Source organism: Maniola hyperantus, chromosome 11 (assembly GCF_902806685.2).
Source record: "Maniola hyperantus chromosome 11, iAphHyp1.2, whole genome shotgun sequence".
NCBI lineage: Eukaryota > Metazoa > Arthropoda > Insecta > Lepidoptera > Nymphalidae > Maniola > Maniola hyperantus.
Genome location: NC_048546.1, coordinates 1,295,651 through 1,322,361, shown reverse-complemented (window position 1 = coordinate 1,322,361; position 26,711 = coordinate 1,295,651). Strand labels below are relative to the sequence as shown.

At 38.9% G+C, this 26,711-nt stretch overlaps 1 protein-coding gene across 1 annotated transcript in view; it reads right to left on the bottom strand.

Annotated features, from left to right (window-relative positions):
* The window catches only part of LOC117986547 (SCY1-like protein 2), a 92,080-nt gene that overhangs the window by 9,515 nt on the left and 55,854 nt on the right, over positions 1-26,711 (bottom strand). The window lies entirely within an intron of this gene.

Sequence of the window (26,711 nt, the reverse complement as noted above, 5' to 3'; positions counted from 1 at the left end):
CCTGCCAGGAATCGAACCCGGGACTTCCCACTGATAAGACCACAGCGCCTACCACTGCGCCAGGGATATCGTCAAAAAATTATGCATTCTTTAAAGATAAAATTAAGTATGTTATGTTATAAGTTATAACTTAGGTAGGTACTAGCTGATGCCCGCGACGTCGTCCGCGTGGAGTTAAGTTTTTTAAAAATCCCCTGGGAACTCTTTGATTTTCCGGAACAAAAAGTAGCCTATGTCACTCTCCAGGTCCTTAACTATATCCATGCTAAAAATCACGTCGATCCGTTGCTCCGTTGTGACGTGATTGAAGGACAAACCAACAAACCAATAAACCCACAAACAAACACACTTTCGCATTTATAATAAGGGTACTGATATTCGAAGTTTTTCTCGTTGAACTCTGGTTTCTACATGAAACATGGCTATGATTGAAAATCCTATCCCGGAAATAACGTTTTTAGGTGGCAAGCGTTAGTCATTATACTTACTGTATATCGTCTAAGTATTCTGAGTATACATTCTTACCTAAGTAGTTTATATTTGAATTTTTTACCAAAGCAATTTGTACAGCGTGACTGGGCAGGTTTTTCACTGCACAGCCGTGGTAGACGGTGGTAGGCGGTGGTAGGTAACAATATTTACATTAGTGTTTGTGAGGAGGCCACCGCCGCGTGACCGCCAGATGTAATCTGCTCTGACCATTATACTCGAATTATTTATATTTTGTTACACTTCGACTATTCGAGTTCCGTTGCTTTAAAATAATAGGGGTGCAGAAAGAAAACGTTAGATACTTACCTAAAGATTTTTCTATAGGTAGATATAAGGGTGGATATTTTGAAAACTATGTTTCTTCTTTTAAAAGAAATTCCATATTAGGTACCTACCTATTATGCCATTGTCATGTACTATAATAATATGTCTTCGTCAAAAACTGACTGAATAGGTAATACTTAGTTATCAACATAGGTACCTATCTATACTTAGGTACTCTAAAAACTTATGATTTCGCATTCATACCTATAATAAGGTTTCTTTATAATATGGTACCCACCTATACTTAAATAAATAAATAAATATAAATCTTTTTTATTCGTATAAACTTTTACAAGTACCTACTTACGAATAGTCGGATGCATCTACCACTGGTTCGGAATGCCTTTCCTACCGAGAAGAACCAGCAAGAAACTCGGCGGTTGCTCTTTTCAAATATTTGATATAGGTACAAGATTATGCCATTATTGCAGTCTTGTGCGTTGCTGGAACGAGCTGTAGGTCAAATCCACGCTCTTTTATCATTTAGATAATCTTCAATTGTGTAATATGCTTTTTCAGGAGCATATTTTTAATAGATTTTTTAAACTTGTGCAAAGGTAAGTCCAAAATAGTTTGCGGGATTTTATTATAAAAGGTAGTTAGAGTAGGTACTTAGATACCTAACGTAATAGGTCATAGCGGTAAAATCAAGCCTGATTTTGTATTGAATTTCATTATTTTAAAGTCAACTCCATAAAAAGCAGTAAGTAGGTACCTATTTCCCTACTTAGTAGATAAATAAGTAAAATCCACTAAACTATTTTATATTTTAATATACCTAATGTAATATATCTACAATGGTACCTACTTATATATATTATTTGTAAGTATTCAAATTTCAACATAATATAGGATAGGGTTTATTTATTTATTTATTTTTATTATTCATGTACCAAAAATTGTAGTTACAAAGTAATAATAAATTAAGTTACATTGGAAATGCTTATCTCTAAACAGAGATTATTATTATTATTATTATTATTCTGTATTCAAGAGAAAAACAAATTTCTGGATAGCCGGCAACGTATTGGCAGTTCCTCTGGTATTGCAAATGTTCATAAGCGGCGGTAACACCAGGTTTGCTCGCTATTTAGTCAATTTTCAAAAATTTTAATATTTCTCTATTACATAATGCCGTTTCTTCACAACTTCTTGTAAGTATAATAAATATAATTTCTTTACAACTAAGCCATTGTAGGTAAACCCGCCTTGGGAAACGGAGCAGCTAGGTTATGTTATCGCAAGCATTTTACATTTGTTTATTAAAACACGATCTGATAACGTATTCATTACAAGCGGACAGACTGAAATAATTACTTCGCTATTAGAGCATTTTTATTTATTTACATCATCTTTTTAGGGATCCGTATCTCCAAATATGAAATGAACCCTTACCTATAAGGTAACTGATACAAATAAGTCCTACCTTATTTAAATCGTTGATTACAAAATAAATATAGGTATGTATCAAAAAAACTTCAATAAATTAGTATTAGATGTTTATTAATATCAAATTAATGGAGAAAAACATTAACAATATCTAATAAAATGAAGACAAAATCAACAATACAAAAATCTTAGCTAGTGGCCATAATAAGTTACGTCTAACAAATAAGGGCCGTAAACTTTAAACTCATAAAATCTTGTTAAAAATCTATTTATTTAAAAAATTACTATTTTACAGCCTTTATTTACCTTTTATATTTTGATAACTACGCTTTTTATTACAGTAATTAAACATTTATAAACACAGATGGCTTGTCAGACTTAAGCTCTCATAATAACAATAATATGAATAAACTATTAAAAAAAATATTGTCACTCGTAATTAAATAAATAAAGCACACAGTATGTAAAAAAAAACAGTTTTTTTACCAAAAAAATAAAAATTATAGGCCTTATTAAATTTCACTGCTGTATACAAGGCACTAAACTACCGCTGCACGCTGCTAAGCTTTCTTCCGACCAAGTAGCACGTTTAGGAACCTTTTTAGATTTAGTTATTCGTAGTACTTTGAGTTCCGTTGCTTTAAAATAATAGGGGTGCAGAAAGAAAACGTTAGATACTTACCTAAAGATTTTTCTATAGGTAGATATAAGGGTGGATATTTTGAAAACTATGTTTCTTCTTTTAAAAGAAATTCCATATTAGGTACCTACCTATTATGCCATTGTCATGTACTATAATAATATGTCTTCGTCAAAAACTGACTGAATAGGTAATACTTAGTTATCAACATAGGTACCTATCTATACTTAGGTACTCTAAAAACTTATGATTTCGCATTCATACCTATAATAAGGTTTCTTTATAATATGGTACCCACCTATACTTAAATAAATAAATAAATATAAATCTTTTTTATTCGTATAAACTTTTACAAGTACCTACTTACGAATAGTCGGATGCATCTACCACTGGTTCGGAATGCCTTTCCTACCGAGAAGAACCAGCAAGAAACTCGGCGGTTGCTCTTTTCAAATATTTGATATAGGTACAAGATTATGCCATTATTGCAGTCTTGTGCGTTGCTGGAACGAGCTGCAGGTCAAATCCACGCTCTTTTATCATTTAGATAATCTTCAATTGTGTAATATGCTTTTTCAGGAGCATATTTTTAATAGATTTTTTAAACTTGTGCAAAGGTAAGTCCAAAATAGTTTGCGGGATTTTATTATAAAAGCTTGGACGATTTAACCTAAAAAGGTAGTTAGAGTAGGTACTTAGATACCTAACGTAATAGGTCATAGCGGTAAAATCAAGCCTGATTTTGTATTGAAATTCATTATTTTAAAGTCAACTCCATAAAAAGCAGTAGGTACCTATTTCCCTACTTAGTAGATAAATAAGTAAAATCCACTAAACTATTTTATATTTTAATATACCTAATGTAATATATCTACAATGGTACCTACTTATATATATTATTTGTAAGTATTCAAATTTCAACATGTAGGATAGGGTTTATTTATTTATTTATTTTTATTATTCATGTACCTACCAAAAATTGTAGTTACAAAGTAATAATAAATTAAGTTACATTGGAAATGCTTATCTCTAAACAGTTATTATTAGCAAATGTTCATAAGCGGCGGTAACACCAGGTTTGCTCGCTATTTAGTCAATTTTCAAAAACTTTATATTTCTCTATTACATAATGCCGTTTCTTCACAACTTCTTTTAAGTATAATAAATATAATTTCTTTACAACTAAGCCATTGTAGGTAAACCAGCGTTGGGAAACGGAGCGGGTAGGTTAAGTTATCGCGCGCATTTTACATTTGTTCATTAAAACACGATCTGATAACGTATTCATTACAAGCGGACAGACTGAAATAATTACTTCGCTATTAGAGATTAGATTTTTATTTATTTACATCATCTTTTTAGGGATCCGTATCTCCAAATATGAAATGAACCCTTACCTATACTTCATCACTTCGTTGTCTGTCTATCTGTCTAGACCCGTCAAGGGAATCAAAAGCTATAGGTAGGTGGTAGAATCGGCAGTGCGTGCCCGGGATCGAACCCCCAACCTCCCGAATAGGATGGATATCATGTTTACGTGTGACACCTACTTACCTACCTATTAAGTTGGGACAAAAATCACACCAAAATAGACTGAATAAGTATGTACTTTTTACTTATATACAGAATGCTTTTTTTCAAGATGATCCACAAATAACAAGAATAGTCAATGATGTTTATCTAAACACTTCTGATCAAATGAACCCATAGATCAACCATAGATATAGATAGAGCATCTTGTGAACGTGCCGAGGCGTTAATGCACGCTCTGTCACCTCTAAATACGCATTATCTTCATCTCTTCATCCCTAAACACGTGAACAAAGTTATTTTATACCTTCAAAAATTGTTTGTCACCTTTATTTTGATAGTAGAAAAGTTAAAATTCAATATTTTTGCAAGCAAAGTGGAATGGGCAGGTATTATCGTCAAAGATCACACCAAGTAGTGGTTCGTGGTAAGTAAAGGTGGTTAATAATAATCAAAACATCGTAAAATAATCTTTTGGAGGGTGACACTTCGAAATGTAAAACACAGTCTAAAAGAAAGAATCGAGCTTGCAGTTTTTTAAAGATTTGGCACATCCTATTCCATCTATTTACCTACCTTTACTACAGTTCGTTCAGTATAACTTGTTCCCTTGCTGACATGTTGGCACCATTGCTTTGTTTGCTTTATTCCTTCGAGCTTAGGGTTTATTATTGTATGATTCGCAATGGTGCCAATATAACGTCAGGGGACAAGTTATAGCGAACGGTCTGTACCTACAAAATTGCACTCTGTAGCTGCTGAGTCTGTATTCTGTAAGTTACAGACTACAGAGCAGCTTTGAGAGTTTTAAGAGGCCTCTTATATTTGCTCCGAGAAATCAAACCATAGGTAAGTAATAGGTATTTGGATGACATGATAACTGATTGCCGGCCATTTACTGAGCACGGGTCTCCTTTCAGAATGAGAAGCTTTCAGGTCATAGTCTGCCACGCTGGCCCAGTGCGGACTGGCAGACTTCACACACCTTTGAGAACATCATGGAGAGCTCTCAGACATACAGGTTTCCTCAATATGTTTTCCTTCACCGTTAAAGCAAGTGCTTTAAATGCTTAAAACGCACATAAGTACCTACCTGAGGTGCCTGCCCAGGATTAAACCGCCGACCTCACAAATACGAGGCGGAAATTATTATCAAATATAAGAACAATAATATAAAATTATATCATATAAACATCGTTTAAAAACGTTGTAAAAAGGAAACAATAAAACCATAAATAATTTAACACTTATTCTGTTCTAAATAAGTTCCAAATATAGGATCCTACGGCATCAATAGAAACCGGGCGTTAATTTTGACACCAACAGAAGCTTTAAAAAAAGTTGCCACTATTCATTATCTATGGATAATATAATATTATCTGTGTGGATATTATTATCTGTGCACGTATTATTCGTGTATAAATAGTGTGGGGATTATGCTGAATGGCATTGTGACCGTGTCATTGTCGCTTGCATTATGTGCGAAAATAATGATATTTTAGAGTTATGTGCTCTTTGGAGAAAACCATGTGCATTTACAGTAGGCGGCAGAAAATAATGTACATTGGCCTTTAGAATTTAACATTCCGGCTCTGTAGAGCGTTGCCTCTGTCACTCATACCTATATATGACGTTTTGTCGGTCTCAACGACAGGAATAAGCACAGCTATCTCCTTCTCAAGGTCGATTTACATTACTTTCGGCCGCGTAATAAAATAAACGATGGTGACTAATTTTAATTTTCTGTCAAATTTCATGTCAACTTCATACCTACACCTTTGAGAACATTATGGAGAACTTTCAGGCATACAAGTTTCCTCACGATTGTAGCGGCCAGTAGGGCCTACGCAGCATAGTCAATCCGAAACCATGTTTTCCTTCACCGTTAAAGCAAGTGATATTTAATTTCTTAATTAATATCGTCTAATAAAAAAATATTAGGTACCTACTAAAAACCTACGGAACCCAATACTTGTAGTTCGATTCTGGCATAACATTTTTTCAGAGCGTCTCCTTCAACGAGGATTATTTGGAAATGGTCGTTAGGAGTCGCGAACAAATATTTGTAGGACACTTGGTAGCGCATCATAATCGGGCCAGTCCATGATCTCTCCTATTATATCGCGTATAATGTCAGCAAATAGGGACACCGGTTTAGCTATAATGATGTATTTTTATGCGCATCATTAATCGGATCAATCTAGAATCAGTAAATAAAAACCGGCCAAGCGCGAGTCAGACTCGCGCACCGAGGGTTGCGTACAGTAAAACAGAAATAATCACCGAACTGCAAAACTAACTTTATATTTTTCGATTATTACTAATCTTGGAGATAGAGGGGGGAGGGGAGGGGACTGTATTATGCATCATAAATAGGTATGATTTTCAAATGTATTTTTTTTTTAATTTTTAGTTAGTTTTTTGATCCTACTACATACCTACCTATTGTATATAGATATAGATAATAGTTATTATGGATGCTACTTTTATGAGTTTTACACAAAGCCCAAATTACCTGGGTTGATAGACATTTGTTTTTACCAGTGGCGGATTTGCCCTTAGGCACAATAGGCCCGAGCCTAGAGCGGCCACATATTAGGGACGGCCGCTCTGCAATGCATCGTATTAATACTTATAACTAACTTGAACTTATATAAATAATCAATAAGTTCAAGAAAAATCACTAATAGAAAGTGCGTAAGCAACCAATAAAAGGACAATAGATCATTGTTTTTACGTGAACGAAACAATAGGTCAAGGATCGAGAAAGGCAAAAGCGTAAACACTTACAACCCATATTCACAAATGTTACTATGAGGTCTCATGTTGCGTTCGAACACACATGGTACAGAAAACCTATTCATAAACAACAGGAGGGACGGACGACACCACCAAAACGAGACCATAAAACTTTACGCGATACATTTTGGCAAAACAATACAGATAGGGTATAGCGTAGGGCATAGGATGTATGTCCGAGTGTTTGTGTGATTTAAATAATTTCTGTTTGAAAAATCGCGATTAATAAAGTAAATCCTTGAGAAAACTAATATAGAGCGATCACTACAAAACTTATACCTACGTGATATAAAAAAAACGATTATTACGGTGCCGATGAATTTTAAAGATGCTAATGGATGCTATAGATTTTTTAGGGTTCTGTAGCCGAATAGCAAAAAACGGAACCCTTATAAATGTATAATATCATGTCTGTCTGTCTGTCTGTATGTCCGTCCGTATGTCACAGCCACTTTTTTCCGAAACCATAAGAGCTATACTTTTGAAACTTGGTAAGTAGATGTATTCTGTGAATCGCATTAAGATTTTCACACAAAAATAGAAACAAAAACAATAAATTTTGGGGGTCACCTACTTAGAACTGAAACTCAAAAAATATTTTTTTTCATCAAACCTATACGTGTGGAGTGTGATATGATAGATCTTCAAAAATGATATTGAGGTTTCTAATGTCATTTTTTTCTAAACTGAATACACTTCACTGAACACACGAGAGACACTTCCAAAGTGGTAAAATGTGTGTCTCCCCCCCCCCACAAATTTCGAACCCCTATTTCATCCTCTTAGAGGTTAGATTTTCAAAAATCGTGTCTTAGCGGATGCATACGTCATAATAGATATCTGCATGCCAAATCTCATCACTGATTCCGTGCTCGGCTTCCGCCCCGTGCGGACGTTTGCTGATGCGCTCCGTTTCTCGGTACCGGTTTGAACTCTCTCGCGCGAGTTCGCCAGTGTCAGTGCAAGTGCCATTATCAGTGCCATCGGATTGTTCCTGCGTTGGGTGTAGTATTAGTGTAGTTCTAGGATCCAGGTCCCGTGAGTACACTAGTCTAAGCGCAGCATAGGTTCACACCCCCGTCACCCAAGGGCGGGGACTCACATTAGGGCCACACCGTAGGTACCCACCTCCCTGCCTTGGCAGGGAGGACCTTTAGCGCCACCGGGTCCACTATGGGCCCCAACCACCCCGACCAACCCGCTCCTGGGCCCCATCAGGGCCCGGAGTTCCCCCAGACATTTTACAAAGACGTCGACATGAGTGCTCTCATCGCCGACCTCGCGACCCGAGACCCCAACTACCTTAAGAAATTTAAGGTACATGCGAGTCGGACGCCTACGCGCTACGACCGTCCCCCGGCATCTCCTCCCTCGGCCACGGCCATGGAGGACGACACCCCGACCGTGACACCGACCGACACTAAGGAGCCTCACTCCAAAACCCCAGCCGGGCCTTCAGCCCAAAAACCGATCCCGACCAAGGAGCCTCACTCCGAAACGTCCCCAGCCTCCTCTGAAACAGAGGAATTCATGACGGTGCAGACGAAGGCCCAGAAGCGAAAGCTGAAGGCCTCAAAGTCGCACGCAAACCCACCTAAAAAGGTGGGCGTTGCAGCCCCTTCAGGGCCCGGTAACCAACCCACGACCTCCCAAGCGACCTCCGAGGAGGAGTCTGAAGACTCCCCCATGGAGGAACCGCCAAGGGAAAAAGTCCCTCCTCTCTTCATTAGAGAGAAACTGAGCTGGCAGCGTATCCTGCCACTTTTAGACCAGCAGGGTATCTCCTTCACGAGTGCCCGCTCGACCGCAGTGGGCATCAAAGTTCAATGCCCAACTTCAGGCGACCATCGCCTTCTCACCAAGACTCTCCGTCAAGAGAATGTAGGGTTCCACACCTACGCTCTTCCCGACGAACGCGTTTTACGCGTAGTCATTCGCGGCCTTCCGAAGGAGCTGAACACCGACCACATAAAGACAGACCTCCTTTCCCAGGAGCTGCCAGTACTAGAGGTTCACAGGATGTACCATCCTAGAACCAAAGCCCCCTACGAGATGGTGCTCGTAACCCTCGAACTTACCCCCGCGGGTAAGAAAATCAATAACATCACATCGGTGTGTCGCCTCACGGGTCTTAAAATAGAGCCCCCCCGTAACCGCGGCAGGATGGGCCAGTGCCATCGCTGCCAGATGTACGGCCATTCCGCAAGGAATTGTTTCGCCCACCCCAGGTGCGTTAAGTGCCTAGGGGACCACGGCACCTCCGACTGCCCCAGGAAGCAACCTACCGAGGAACCCCCGAGCTGTGTTCTTTGCAGGTCTCAAGGGCACACCGCGAATTATCGCGGATGCCCTAAAGCCCCCAAGGAGCAAAAGCGAAGGGTCAAACCGGCCGGCCGCAAACCTGCTGCAGCTCCCCAACCCGCCCAGAAATTCGTCGGCCCCGGCCAAGCCCGCCCAATCAGCCCAGGCCAAGCCCGCCCAATCAGCCCCGGTAAAGGCTTCCGCGCCTACGCCCCAGCCCCAAGCAGAGCCTTCTCTCCATTCATCCGCGGCGACTAACGCTGCGGATAATCTCCACTTAATCGAAACTGTCCTCGCCTCTATTGATATAGTGGAGATGGAAGTTTTCGCCCGGACCTTCAGGAAGGATCCCAAATTAGCTATTACCCAACACTTGGGTCTGCTCATCTCCATTAATAACCTTAAAGCAACTCATAATGGATAGTACGACCAAAGGTAGATTAAAACCCCACTCCTTAGTAGTCGCGTTCTACAACGCGAACGGCCTTATCGACCAAATGGACGAAGTCCGCGAATTTGTATGTGCACATCAAACCGACATTCTCCTAGTGCAAGAGACCTTCTTGAAACCTAGTAGAAGTAATCCCCGAATTGCTAATTTTAATATAGTCAGAAACGACAGGGCCACTGCTAAGGGTGGCACTGCCATATACTACAGAAGGGCTCTTCACTGCACTCCTCTCGATCCTCCACAACTAACCAATATGGAAGCCTCCATATGTCAGGTGAGTATGACTGGCCATCCGTCGGTCATACTAGCATCCGTCTATCTCTCTCCCTCGAAAGATCTGTTAGAAAGTGACATCCGCGCACTTCTCTCATTAGGAGACTCCGTTATCGTGGCCGGAGACCTTAACGCCAAACATCAAAGTTGGAATTGCCGCTCCCCGAACACACGAGGACGCCAACTCGAAAGACTGACGCACCGCCCCGATCTTAACTTCATAGTTATAGCACCTGACACACCGACTCGTTACCCAATGACCGACAATTCAACAGACAGACCGGACATACTCGATATAGCTCTTCTAAAGAACATCGCCCTTCAGGTGAGTCCTTTGGAGGTGCTGTCCGAGCTAGGTTCAGACCACCGTCCCGTCCTAATGCGGCTAGGACCCCCGCCCACCGCGGCCCCCCCGACCAAAACAGTCATTGACTTCAAGAAGCTCTCAGAGCATCTTAAGTCTATAGACTCTGTGCACATCTCTCAAATTCCTGACATTATAGGTAGTCTAGATGAAGCGCATGCAGCCTCACTGCACCTTACTAATCATATCCGCGATGCTCTAAGCGCCTGCTCCCGACAGATGCCGAACGGTTTCACCCGTCGACAGTTGCCGGACGACGCCAGAGAGCTCATCACCATCAAAAACGCTAAACGTAGAGCCCATGACGCATGTCCTAACGCCGACAACCGGAGAGAACTCTGGCGAGCCCAGAGGGAGGTAAAGGCTCGCCTTGCCGAACTCCGCGACGAACAATGGGACAGGAAGCTGAGTGAGCTCAAGCCATCGCATGTAGCCTACTACAGCCTGGCGAGAGCTCTCAAAGCCGACCCTGTCTCGGCCACTCCTCCGCTTTTACGTCCCAATCAACCACCCGCCTTTGAAGATGTCGATAAGGCCGAATGCTTGGCTGATAGCCTAGAAGCCCAATGCTCCCCGAGCACCATCTCTGTAGACAAGTCCCACATAGAACTAGTCGAAAACAAACTAGCATCTATCTTCTCTTCCGCCCCAGATGGCGATCCAATCCTCCCGACGAATAGCGGCGAAGTTCGTCAAATTATTAAAGAATTTCACGCCAAAAAAGCCCCAGGCCCCGACTCTATCAATAATAAAACTCTAAAGTTACTCCCCGACGTATTAATCAACCTCCTGGTTGTCATTTTTAACACCCTCATGGCGGGATGCTCCTTCCCCGACAGGTGGAAAGAAGCTACCGTTATAGGCATCCCCAAGCCAGGGAAACCTAGGAACCTCCCTACTAGCTACCGCCCCATTAGTTTGCTCAACACCCTTGGCAAGGTGTATGAGAAAGTCATCCTTAACCGACTTAGGTCCGTCGTAGAGGAGAAAAACCTCCTCAACGACGAGCAATTTGGCTTTCGAACCAGACACTCATGTGTTCATCAAGTGCACCGCCTCACGGAGCACATCCTTCTCGGTTTCAACCGATTCAAAACGAGAGGCATCCCAACGGGAGCCCTCTTCTTCGATGTAGCCAAAGCCTTCGACAAGGTGTGGCACGCCGGCTTGATCTACAAGCTTTACCATCTAGGCGTGCCCGAAAGACTCGTACGTTTACTACGAGAATTTCTCACCAATCGAACTTTCCGCTACCGTCTGGATGGAACCCTATCCTCCCCAAGACCTCTTCGAGCAGGAGTCCCTCAGGGCTCCCTGCTCTCGCCACTTTTGTACGCGCTGTACACCAGCGACATTCCCAGATCCCCTCATGTTCATATAGCCCAGTTCGCGGATGACACCGCTCTATACAGCTCCGACTTAAACTACCGGAACGTTAAAGCTCGACTCCAAAAGGCAGTCAGTAGCCTAAGCCACTGGTTCCGCCTTTGGAGGATAGAGGTTAACCCGGAGAAAAGCGCAGCAGTGCTCTTTCAAAAGTCCAAAAGGAAATCACAATACAAACTTCGACAGACTGAAATAACTCTTTACGACCGCCCCATTCCCTGGCAAACTAATACCAAGTACTTGGGTGTAACCTTTGATGACAAGATGAGCTTCGCCGCGCACATTCGTAGAGTCCGCAAGAACGCAGCGTATGTGCTCTCCCGTCTTTACCCCATGATTTGCGCAAAGAGCAAAATGTCACTTCGACATAAAGTCACGCTATACAAAACGTGCATCCGCCCAATAATGTCTTATGCCTGTGTTGCATTTGCACACCTGCCGCCCTCCTCTCTCAAACCTCTCCAAGTCCTACAGAATAAGTTTATGCGTACGGCCACTGGCTCCCCGTGGTACATGCGCAACGTGGACCTCCATAGAGACCTCCAACTCCCGACAATAGCTCATTACTTTAAACAGCTTTCCAAAAATTATTTTGAGAAAGCCATTAGACACCCCAACCCCCTAATAGTTGAGGCAGCGACTTACACCCCTGACCGAAACGACCCCCCTGATAAAAGACGCCCTAAGCACGTCCTTAACGACCCCGACGATCAAATCATGACCGACAATGCACCCTATCTCGTAGGGATACACAATTCAACCTCATCACAGCGTCTTCGCCGGCGAAGACGAGGTCCCCGATTTCTAACGTCACCCGGACGTGGGCTCACGCCACGGCCTCGGGGGCGTACGGACTAACCAACAAAACCGACAACTCCACCCATCCCAACGTCATCCTAAGCCGTGGTCCGAGCCTCACAGGAGGCGCCCTTAGGAGGACGTTGCCCCCCGACCTCTCGAATTATTTCTTCGAGCCCTAGGGCTCACCCCCAGGCGGAGCTTCGCGCTCGCCAACCCCCCCGGTGACGCTGTAGCGGCCAATAGGGCCTACGCAGCATAGTCAATCCGAAACAACACACACAAAAAACAAATCTCAGCCCGATCCGTCCGTAAGTTTGAACTGTATGTTGATAGATCAGTCAGTCAGGACTTTTGTATATATACAGATAACCGTTTTAAATGTTTTATTTGAATGTGCAATTATCCCTGAAAGGTCGAAAAATATTGCAAACTAGGTACCAGCTATGTTAACTAAATTTCTGAATCGATTTCGATGAAAATTGACAATAAAGTAAATTCATTAAGTACTGTGTAGTCTAAATATATAAAAGGAAAAGGTGACTGACTGACTGACTGATCTATCAACGCACAGCTCAAACTACTGGAAGGATCGGGCTGAAATTTGGAATGCAGATAGCTATTATTACGTAGGCATACGCTAAGAAAGGATTTTTGAAAATTTTACCCTTAAGGGGGTGAAATAGGGGTTTGAAATTCATGTGGTCCACGCTGATGAAGTCGCGAGCATAAGTTAGTCTTTAATATGATGAGAGCTGGGAAAGGGGCGGCTCTGGCCTGGGGCCTAGAGCGGCCAAGACTGCAAATCCGCCTCTGGTTTTTACTAGTCTGGCTAACGAAAGATGATACTGGAAAAGCGCGGCAAATTTAAAAAATAGCAGTATGGCAGCCCCAAAATTAGTAAGTAAGTACGACGGACCTGGAATAACCTGGAAAAGCGCGGCAAATTTAAAAATAGCAGTATGGCAGCCCCAAAATTAGTAAGTAAGTACGACGGACCTGGAATAACCTGGAAAAGCGCGGCAAATTTAAAAAATAGCAGTATGGCAGCCCCAAAATTAGTAAGTAAGTACGACGGACCTGGAATAACCTGGAAAAGCGCGGCAAATTAAAAAAATAGCAGTATGGCAGCCCCAAAATTAGTAAGTAAGTACGACGGACCTAGAATAACCTGGAAAAGCGCGGCAAATTTAAAAATGTCAGTAGGTACATCAGCTCTGTAATTACTATGACAGATACTTTAGAATTAGGTATTAGGTACTTTTAATTTCTGTTCTATCAAATTAGGTTATTCCAGGTCTGTCATACTAATTTTAGAGCTGCCATACCTACTGATATTTTTTTTTAATTTGCCGCGCTTTTTCAGTCTCATCTTTCATTAGCCAGACTCTAAGCACCTTTTCTTAGACCTTGTTATAAAACTAACACAGTTAAGTACTCACAGGGAGCATTTAACATTTTTATGGACAAAACATCTGTAGATATCTCGTAGAAAGTGACCAAAAAAATAGCTACTGACTCATAAATGTATATCTTATCCTCATTAGGCCCATAATCCTTTGCCAAAGAAAGCAGAAACGTTGGCAATAGAGGATAATCCGCTCAACCATTCAACCGAATGAGCCATTGTCACCAAAACCAGGAGCTGTAGCTGGCAAACTTAGGAAACACCGGGAAAACTCAAAGCTAAGCAACTTTCATCCTTAGCAAAATACAAATAAAAGTGTTTTAACTTTCATTTCATGGTAAAGTAAAGTTGCGTCAGAGAAAATGTTCTGCGAAAGTTCCTTTGTAGAAAACTGGGTTCCCTTCCAATCTAGGATAGGAATATCCGGCATCTATTACTTTGCGTCCATTTTACAATGGCGGATTAAAAAAATAAAAAAATGTCACAACATTCTTTGTTCAAATCCGGAAGGACCACAGATCTTGCACAGATTAACCAACGACTTTTAGTAATGACTCAAAATTCATTAGAACCGTTTTGGTCTTGCACAACATCTTTGTTGTGGTTTTTTGGAGCGTAGGTATCATAGGGGTGCAACTCCAGAACATTAAAAAATCGCAAATTGAAATTCGCTTGTGGTGCCATCTAAGCGCGAGTACGGCTAAACAAATAGATAACAGTTAATAAAAGACGTAAATAGATGGCGGGCACATTGTTGTAATTTTAAATTACAAACATTTGGACAGCCACAGTCACCGTCAGTGGTGCCAGATTAGGCGAATTACCGCCATTTAGGCTACCTCGGCGGGCCAATCGGCGCCCAAAAATCCCGATTGGCTACCAGTAACCATTTAGGCTACCAGTAGGGCGATTGTCTAAAACCGGTATCAATCATTATTACAATCTCAATTGTTCTGATTGGCTGAATTTGTGCAATCCTTGTTGCAACAATGCATTGTAGCCAATAGTGAGCGAGCATTAACCAATCAGAGATGATTGTGATCGTAACATTGTAGCTGTCAAACAACCGCGGTAGGGCCCCTGGAAGATAGAAACGGGCGATTTTAGGCTACTCAGCAGGCAAAATCCTAAAACAAATTCCTAAAGGCCGGCAACGCATCGGCGGCTCCTCTGGTGCTGCAAATGTTCATGGGCGGCGGTAATCACTTAACATCAGGTGACCCGCCTGCTCGCTTGCTCGCTATATCTATTAAAAAAAAAAAAAAAAACGGGCGAATTCAATTGGTAAATATCTGGCAACCCTGGTCACCGTTGAAGTTTAAAGGTTCGTACGCACCTGAGCGGCGCGGCGCGGCGCTTCAGCGAGCTGCACGTCGCGGCACAGAGCTTCAAAATATCATTTCTATCATTTTGTATGGCGCATATCGCACTAGAGCGGCGCTGCACAGCGCTTCACCGCGCGTTGCCGCGCGGCACGGTTGGAGAGAATATTTTGAAGCGCAGCGAAGCGACGCGCAGTGCAGTGACGCTAGTGCGACATACCCAGCGGCGCGGCGCGGCGCTTCGCGCTCGTACGCGAACGGGTATAAAAGTGACGCGCAAGTGACGCGAGGTGCCGCGTACTGAAGTTGTAGTGCGGTAGGCACCGTCCAGCGGCCTGAGGTGACGCGTTCTGCAGTCGGACTGAAGCGCCGCGCCGCGCCGCTCAGGTGCGTACGAACCTTAAAACTTTTCATGTTTTCGTGTATTGTTGTTTGTGCGGTTCTAAATATTTCTATTTCTGATAAATTTATCTGACCCTGCTTTGTTTACTGGACTCTGTGTTTCCTTTAACCACCTCGATAACTACCTAAGGATTGATTTACGGACTCGATTCATGCCTGAACGATTGACCACGGCTACGGATTACGGACTTGTTTTTGCTTTGTGAAAAGATTTTCTGTCGATAGATTTGTGCAGGGAAAATGCCACGGAGATCTCGATGTGTGTTCGGATGTGAGCAATTCGGTAAGTTTAAAATCAGCTCACTTGTAATCTAACACAAATCTCTTAAACGAGTCAAACTCTATGCTCCATTAGTACATTAGGTATTTTATCATGATACTAAATAATTCCTGCGATTTCGTCCACGTGGATATCATCCAAAAAACCATTTTAGAAATCCCGTGAGAAGTCCAATTTTCCGTGATAAAAGTAGCCTACAACCGTCTCCGATGCAAGCTATCTCTTCACCAAATAGATGATGCCCGCCACTTTGTCTACGTTGGTTTAGCGTTTTAAAGAATCCCATGGGAACTGTTTGATTTTCCGAGGCAAAAGTAGCCTATGTCCTTACCTGGATGCAAGCTTCTCTGTACCTTCTAACTTTTATCATAAACGGTTACACAAATTGACTGTGAAAAGCTAGCAGACAGACAGCCTGACATACTTTTGCATTTATAATATTGGTAAGGATTATTGACTACTAATTCTGTACATTTTTGTTTTGTAATTAAGTGTAGGTACGTAGGTACAACATTAGATATTATTTTGAACTTTAATGACTATGGTTTTTTTATATTTTACTAGCTGCCCCAGCGAACGTCTTACCGCCTAGTCGATTTCGGGCAATTCCATAAAAACCATCCTCGTACTTCAAGGAATATTATAAAAAAAGAATTAGCGAAATCGGTTCAGCTGTTCTCGAAATTTGCGCTTAGCAACACATTCAGTGATTCATTTTTATATATATATTATAGAGATTAAGTAAATAAGTACAATAAGTATAGATAATACAATAATATATTGCATATTTTATGTTACTACTTTTTCAGATGTTTTGCATCACTTTCCAAAACCTGGCCACTCCTCTTTGAAACGATTTCAACAATGGAAAGAGATAGTAGGACAAGATTTAGAAAGCAAGACTGATGATGAAATATATACGAATTATCGAATTTGCAATCACCACTTTGAAGATCGTTTTTTATACCATCACAGTAAAAGACTAGCAAAGACAGCATTTCCTTCTCTTAACCTTGGTGAGTTTTATTTATTAGTTATTACAGTAGAGAGGATTTTGAGAAATTACATTGATTGACATGTCAATAATAGGTCAAAGCACAGATTGTAGAAGCTTGAAAACACTGGCCAAGTGTGGGTCAGACTTGTGCACAGAGGGTCCCATACTTCAGTCGTATTTTTCGACGTTTTGCACGATAAATCAAGAACTGCTATGTAGAAAATAACTGGCCAAGTGCGAGTTGGACACAGCACATAGGGTTCTGTAATACACAAGAGTAAAACAGATCACTTTTCTTAACAAGCCGCAAAACTGTAGAGGTTTATTGTTAATATCAAAAAAATCGACTTGGCAGCGCTACGGGATACCCCACTTGGTATCAAATGTAATAAGTACAAATGTTTCTATGGAATCTTCAAAACTGAAATCTCCTAATGAAGTTGCAGACAGAAACTAACTATGTATAACTAATAATTATAACATAAACACTTCTTCTAAAACTCTATTTTGCATATTTCAGGTGCCATTGATTCAAGTCTAGATGCTAATACAATAAATCAACCAGAAAGTTCTACACATAATCAATCGGTCGCTCAAAGTACCCCATCTGTGGTTCACAACATCCAAGCAGGATATTCTCAAACTCAGATTCAGAAAAAAATAATTACTAGTAAGTTGTGGCCATAAACAACAAATAATACACATACACACATACACACTGGGAGGTTACCTGGCTGGCACCCCACTAGACCTAGGTCTACTTAATTGTTATTACTTGTTTTTATCTGTATTATAAGTATTTTTTGTGTTCCTTATATGTAATTTAATATGTAATAATATCCAATAAATTTAATTTAATTTAATTAAATAAGAGATAAAAAATCTTTACTGTTTAACAAGATTTTAACAAGAATAGAGTATTGAAAATTGTCTAATAGTTAATGTATACTTAATAAAAACACCTTTTTTTTTTCAGGAAAAGCTGGTCAAAGACATGTGAATCTCAAAGTTCAGAAATTGTTAAGGAAAATAGTTAATTTGAAAAATAAATTATTCGAACAAAGAAACCAAGTAAAGATAGCAAAAAAAATGTCAAAAACAAAATTATTTAACAAGGTTCTAAAATACTTACCTATGCCTGCTCAAACACTTGTAAAAATGCAATTAACACAGCATAACAAAAAAAGCCGTGGAAGAAGATTTAATCATGCAGAAAAATTAATGTCACTCTCGATATATAAGAAAAGTCCAAAAGGCTATAACTTTTTGAGAAAAATGTTAACTTTGCCATCAAAACGAACATTACTGGATGTCCTTAAACAAATAACAATTAAACCAGGCTTAAACCCTGCGATAATTAAACTTTTGAAAAATGCGGCAGACAAATTGGGGATGGAGCAACGATTATGTGTATTAATCTTTGATGAAATGTCTTTGTCTCCATCCCTACATTTCAATACAGCATTCGATCAAGTAATCGGATTTGAAGATTTTGGGGGAAATGAAATTACAGAGAATATTGCTGACCATGTTTTGGTATTCATGATAAAGGGGCTAAAAGCTAAGTTCAAACAGCCAATTTGCTATTTGTTTTGCAAAAGTGCCACAAAGGCAGTAATATTAAAAAGGTGTATTAAAAACATAATTACACAAATTAATCAAACAGGATTGGCTGTCGTCTCAACTGTCTGTGATCAATCTACAATTAACAACAAAGTTATAAATGAGCTGATAAAAGAGACTAAAGTAGATTGTCTTAGATTAGGCAACGAGCCTAGGGATAGTAGTTTTGCTGTAGAAAATAATAATATATTCCCCTTATTTGATCCCCCACATTTGTTTAAAGGAATACGAAACAATTTACTGACAAAAGAATTAAGATTCACACAGGAGGACGAAGTAAAGACTGCTAAATGGATACATTTAAAGCTTCTGTTAGATATTGATGCAGGAGAAGATGACTTACGAATGTGCAACAAGTTAACAGAAGCTCATGTACTCATAGAGAAAATTCCGAAGATGAAAGTAAAACATGCTGCACAAGTTTTTAGTCAGCGTGTATCAGGAGCGCTACGATTTTGTGCAAGTAAGTACTGTTAATGTTCTGAAACTTTTAAAGACCTGATATTTGAAGACCTTCTTCACTTTAGAATTAATTCATCAGACTTTGGTACTACTTGACTAGCAAGGACTAATCTTATTCTCAATAATTATTTATTAGCAACATATATGGCGCTATTTTACATCTGTAATGTGATGATAGTGCAACTTTAAAACATCCACAACTCCATACTAATATTATAAATGGTTGACGCCAGCTCACTATTGGCTACAATGCATTGTTGCAACAAGAATCGCACAAATTCAGCCAATCACAACAACTGAGATTGTAATAATGATTGATGCCGGTTTTATGAAATCGACCCACAGCCCACCCAATTTTGACGTTTGGTATACAAATAACTTCTTAGGGAAGGACACTACTTTTTTCTCTGAAAATCATAGAGTTCATAGATTTTAAGAAACCTAAATCCACGCGGGTGAAGTCGCGAGCATCAGCTACAAATCCATGTAAATGTGGCCTGACATTTATGTATAAAAAAATATATTTAAGTATTTATTTAAGTATTTAATTTTTAATCTTTTTTCTTTTTCAGAAAATAATTTACTACCACAAGAGTGTGCTGACACAGCCGACTTGCTGCTATTATTTGATCGTCTTTTTGACTCCTTTAATGGAGGGTCTTATAAAAAGACCCATAAAATATATAAAAATTGTTTGAAAATGAACTCTGACCATTTTAAATTATGGGATGAAAGTGTGCCAATATTAAAATCAATGCGATTTAAGATGGAAACAAAAAAAAAAGATGGAACAGTAAGTATTCGTTATGAACAGGTTCCATCAATTAAAAATTGGATCCACAATATTAAAGTTATGAAAGAATTGTGGCTATATCTAAATGAAAAACATAATGTAACTAGTTTGTTAACGCGCTGTTTTAACCAAGATCCTGTGGAAAACTTTTTCTCCTCTGTGAGGAGCCACGGGGCTAGAAACACAAACCCTACCTGCCAGCAGTTTGAAAGTATTTACAAAACATTACTTGTAAATAATTTAAATTCAAGTCACTCATTAGGGGCTAACTGTGAGGAAGATCCTAACAAAATGTTACAAAATTTAGATTGTCTTTTGATAGAAAATGACATCAAAGAGCCCCCGATGAGCAATGAGCCAATGGATACAGATCTAAGTATAGAAAATTTGGCAGATAGTAGTTCAGAAATTGGAGACAAATTAATAATCTCTGAAACTAAAAAGTATGTGACAGGGTTTGTCATAAAAAAGCTAAAAAGGAATGTGTGTAAATCTTGTATAAAATGCAATAATGAATTGTGTGACACCACCCCACCTCAAGCAGATGAATACATACATTCTATCGATATCACAAGGAGATCTCTTTACCGACCCTCGCGTAACTTTTCAAATTGTGTGAGAAATATAATAAAAATAGTAAAAAGCATGTTAAAAAATGATCCTGGGAAAAGTGGCAAAAGTCAAATGATAAAATTATTAGTTGATCAGAGTACAAGTTTTGATTTTTTAACATGTGATACACACAAAGTCAATTTGAAAAATTATATAATAAATTTTGTGATCAAATTGATTATTCACAGCTGGTGCAATAATGTAAATAAAATTTTAAAAGGTAAAAATTCAGATACTGAAAATGATAGCATAAAAATTCAGGCGTTGAGATATTATCAAACACATAAAGGTAAATAATCTATTTTATGCAATCTAATGAAATCAGTAGTTGAATTACAGACTTCGTTTGATAAAACTAGCTTATGCTCGCGACTTTGTCCGCGTGGACTTCACAAGTTTCAACCCCCTATTTCACCCCCTTAGGGGTTGAATTTTCAAAAACCCTTTCTTAGCGGATGCCTACTTCAAAATAGCTATCTGCATGCCAAATTTCAGCCCGATCCGTCCAGTAATTTGAGCTGTGCGTTGATAGGTCAGTCAGTCAGTCAGTCACCCTTTCCTTTTATATATTTAGATAAGGGGAATCATTCAAGCTTCTGTCAACTATTGCACATTCGTAAGTCATCTTCTGCATCAATATCTAACAGAAGCTATATCCGTTTGGCAGTCTTTACTAAATTGTTTTCTTTAGTAAATTGTTTTGTATTCCTTTTAACAAATATGGGGGATTAAATTGTTAATTGTAGATTGATCACAGACTCTTGCCAATCCTGTGTGATTAATTTGTGTAATTATGTTTTTAATATTACTGCCTTTGTGGCACTAGTCAAATATAATATAATCTATATATAAAAGGAAAAGGTGACTGACTGACTGACTGACTGACTGATCTATCAACGCACAGCTCAAACTACTGGACGGATCACGCTGAAATTCGGCATGCAGATAGCTATTATAACGTAGGCGTCCGCTAAGAAAGGATTTTTCAAAATTCAACCCCTGAAGGGATAAAATAGGGGTTTGAAGTTTGTATGAAACTCTGTCAGTTTTGAAGTGTCTATAAAGTTTTGTAGTTAATATTTTTGCAATTTGCAGTATGACATATTTTATTAAGCTCATATGTTAAAATCTCATTGTTAAAGATCAACTCTAAGTGTGTGAAACAGGGGTTCAAAATTTGTGTAGTCCACGCGAACGAAATCGCGGGCATAAGCTAGTAAACATAAATTCCCATCAATAAAATCAATCTAGTAGATTGGTTTTATTGATTACTTGATTTAGTATAATTTATGTTTATTATTTTACAGTTTATTTACAGGGAATTTTATTTAATATAATTTATGTTATTTTTTTTTATTTTTAATATTACAATAAAACTTAAAGCTAGCTTTATGTTAATTATCTTTGGCTCATATAACAATTATTTTATTGTTTTCTGACTACACAAATACACCAATTGTGGTAATAATTTGAAAATTATTAAAAGTAAATAACCGAAAATGTTAAATTTGAATAGTAATTATTTCACAATCTTGCGGGTCTTGAATTTGGGTATGTATTTTATAGTGTTTACATACACTTCGTATTGTTTTCTATTCTATTGTATTTTATGTATCTACCTAGTTACGAATTTATGATAATAAATATTTACAAAACCTTAAAACCTTTTTCTTTCTATAATATAGTTATAATTAAGTAGCTCAAAGAGTCATAGTCTTGTAATATATATTTTTAAACATGTTTTAAACAAACGTTAATGGAATTATTAATGTTTATTTAAAACGTGTTCCAAAAATATAAAATATTCTAGTAAAGTACATTTAAATAGCATTTAAATTTTCGCGCTCTCGCACGCCTAGCGCGCTTTTAGTGCCCTCTTGATGTGAGTACACGCGTAACTTTGAAAAAGAAATCTAGAGTCGCACATCTATTTCTAGTATATAGTAGATAATCTATGGTAGGTATTGTTGATAGATTTTTCTCACGCGTTTTGACTAATGGCAAATTAACCTTAATGACTACAGGCATTTTTTTTTAAATTCAGATACAAGTTAGCCCTTGACTGCAATCTCACCTGGTGCTAAGTGACGATGTCTAAGATGGAAGCGGGCTAACCTGGAAGGGGTATGGCAGTTTTTAATAAACGCATGCCCCTTTGGCTTCTACACGGCATCGTCGTACCGGAACGTTAAATCGCTTGGCGGCACGGCTTTGCCGGTAGGGTAACTGCCACGGCCGAAGCCTTCCACCAGACCAGACAAGAAATTTAGAAATTATAAAATTCCAAATCCCTGCCTGGAATCGAACCCGGGACCTCCCACTAATAAGACCACAGTGCTTACCACTGCGCCAGGGAGGTCGTCATATTAACCTTACCTGTGCTGGTAGAGGCATCAAAAATAGTCTAACTCTTGAGTCTAGATTTTATTAACTACAACTTATCTTGTCATCTGTTCTGTTCGTTCCTATCTTAACTCTATGCCCTCGTACCTAGTTACCTACCTACCTTTTTACCTACTTACCTATACCTATTTAGGTACTTTGGTATTGAATTTGAAGATACCTTTGTTGTCGAGGTGGCAATCGGGGTGGGGATGCCCCGCACACCTACACCACAGCCCCCGCACAAACTCGGTGCGGGCGAGTGCGGGTGACGTGCGGGTGTGCGAGGCGTACCCCCGCCTCATACCGCGATGGCCATCTCGACCTATGTAGCGCCCGTGTGCAATCAATACCGTGGCGCCCTCTAGTAGGCGCGCAGTCATAATGGAGTTATAGTTTCACCAGTGTGCACTAACTAAAAATCCCCGGCATCAAATCACCAACACAGAAGCACCTATGAACGCGAGCGAAGCGAACGCATTTTTTTATGTGTACCTACTATTAATCTACTAGCTGATGCCCGCGACTCGCATAACACTAAAATATAAGTAAGTAGATATAATAACTAAAACTATGACAGTGCGGACGTGTGCCGGGCGTTCCCCCCTCCCCCCCTGCACGACTCACCACATACCCCGATTGCTATATTGACCTGTCGCAAGCAATAGCTAATAGGTTACCTACAGCTACACCTCGCTCGGGTAACAAGGGACAGGTGGCGGCAATTATGCGCCTCTGTAAGGTAAGCTTAGACTGACTTTAGCGCTAATTTCAGAGCTCGGGCTGAGCTGTAACATTATCGGGATGGCTGTTAGCAAACTGTTTGAGTGTTAGGGTAGATATTAGATAAACTACTAGTACTTACTACTTAGATAAATCTAAGGTACTTGATACAAATAAGGCCTATGCTCGAAAAAGGCCTACTCTCCCGAAAACCCGGTTAAATAAATGTAACATAAAAGATTCTTCACGCACATACATACTACGGCCCTGTGATTAGGTACGAACTGCTCAGGCGCCCTGCGCCTATTCCCTGAGCTTGTTGCGACACCTTCTTTGTGGAAGTCGGGTTTTCCGCGGCGCACTATAAAATTTTCGTAATAACAAGGCAAGTTATTAGGTTTTATATTGACATTTTATATAAACTAATAAGTAGTTATAATACCTTAGCCATTATATTAGATAATTATTGCTTTCATTTTCATCATTTTGAATAATGGAACGAATTATGGAACTTTATATTTTATCTTGTAAGGTACCGAATAAGGCCCTAGGCCTTAATTGTAACCCTAGGCCTTAATATAAATCCCGCATTTTAATACGCATTTTGATGTCTAGCTCTCAAAGTACTACGAATAACTAAATCTAAAAAGGCTCCCAAACGTGCTACTTGGTCGGAAGAAAGCTTAGCAGCGTGCAGCGGCAGTTTAGTGCCTTGTATACAGCAGTGCAATTTAATAAGGCCTATAATTTTTTTTTTTTGGTAAAAAAATCTGTTTTTTTTTCACAGAATGTGTGCTTTATTTATTTAATTACGAGTGACAATATTTTTTTTAATAGTTTATTCATATTATTGTTAATATGAGAGCTTAAGTCTGACAAGCCATCTGTGTTTATAAATGTTAAATTACTGTAATAAAAAGCTTAGTTATCAAAATATAAAAGGCAAATAAAGGCTGTAAAATAGTAATTTTTTAAATAAATAGATTTTTAACAAGATTTTATGAGTTTAAAGTTTACAGGCCTTATTTGGCAGACGTAACTTATTATGGCCACTAGCTAAGGTTTTTGTATTGTTGATTTTATCTTCATTTTATTAGATATTGCTAATGTTTTTCTCCATTAATTTGATATTAATAAACATCTAATACTAATTTATTGAAGTTTTTTTGATACACACCTATATCTATTTTGTAATCAACGATTTAAATAAGGTAGGCCTTATTTGTATCAGTTACCTTATAAATAGGTACCTATTCTCGGTGATCGAACATTATACCTAGTAGACCGTATCTACCGTCACATTTCAGAGTTCAGACACAGAAATAGAATACTTAAACTGTTTTTCAGAGTCGTTGTTAGACAAAACCCGATGACCTACTGACGACCTCCCTGGCGCAGTGGTAAGCGCTGTTGTCTTATTAGTGAGAGGCTCCGGGTTCGATTCCCGGCGGGGTTTGTAATTTTATAATTTCTAAATTTCTGGTCTGTTCTGGTGGGAAGCTTCGGCCGTGGCTAGTTACCACCCTACCAGCAAAGCCGAGCAGCTAAGCGATTTAGCGTTCGACGGCAGGTTCCGGTATGATGCCGTGTAGCAACCAAAGGGGTGTGAGTTTAATGAAAACTCTCATAATTCTTCCAGGTTAGCCCGCTTTCATCTCAGACTGCATGATCACTTACCAGTGAGATTGTAGTAAAGGGTCTTGTATCTGAATAAAAAAACCTAGCTTATAGCAGTAGGTGCAGTAGGTGCCTCTAAAGCTTTTTGTTAGATAGGTTTATTTGTAAAATCATAAATCATAAATCCTTTATTTTGCTAGAATACGTCATGTCACAATGGTAGTTAATTTTTAAGGTAAGTAAGAATCAATGTAATCGGCCATTTCTGGCATGCAAAATTTTTTCTATTATAACACAATTAATAAAATTCTAATAATTATTAGCATAGTTAAATTCATTAAATTTTAATTATTTTTACAATCTAAGTCAAGTTTAATTCTATATATTATATATTATAAGAGTCAACTTAACCTACTGTGCCAACATTTCATTGATTGAATAAAAACATTTATCTATAAGCCACTTAAAAAGATCCATCTTAAATCGTTGGAGGGGTAATACCCGTAATCCTGGAGGTAGTTTATTAAATATTTTTATACACATGACATAACTACATTTTCCGTAAGATGCACTGTAAAACCTATGTTCAATCACCAGTCTATCACCGTTTCTTGTATTCCTTGGATAAATATCTTTTGCTTTTGTAAATAGATCATCATGTTGTTTCACAAAGATACAGATTTCATATATATACATACACGGAAGTGGGAGAATACGTAATTTTTTAAATAATGGTTGACATGAATCTAAGTAAAAAGCTCCTGTCATAGCTCTCAAGCATCTCTTTTGAGCTATGAAAGCTCTGTAAGCCTCACTAGAGTTTCCCCACAGTATGAGTCCATATCGAAGAACTGATGCGACATAGCCGTGATAAGCTGCCAAAACCGTACTTGGCAATGCTGTTTTGCGTAATCTATATAACACATAAACATATTTATGAATTTTTTTGCATACTATGTCGACGTGCGCTTTCCACTTTAGATTTTTATCTAATAGTAGGACTCCTAAAAATTTAACCTGCTGAGCTTCTTCTATTTGGGTATCTGTATAGTTTATCTTAAGGTTACCGTCACATTTCGTATTTTTCCTCAAAATTACTTATCTGCTACCAATCTGCTATTTTAGAAGAAAAATAATTCACTTTCAGGGAAAAGTAGAGAAAGATTTTTTTAAAAGATTGGTAGCTCCATCTAGTGTCGACTATCTCTAAACTTCATTTGTAAAACTTTTTATATTTACACTAGATGGCACTAGAGATTAGTACATAAGTACCTATTGTTCAATTTTCAATTTCAAATAGATTTAAATCACATAATATTAGGATAAATTGTTGCTTTTTGATA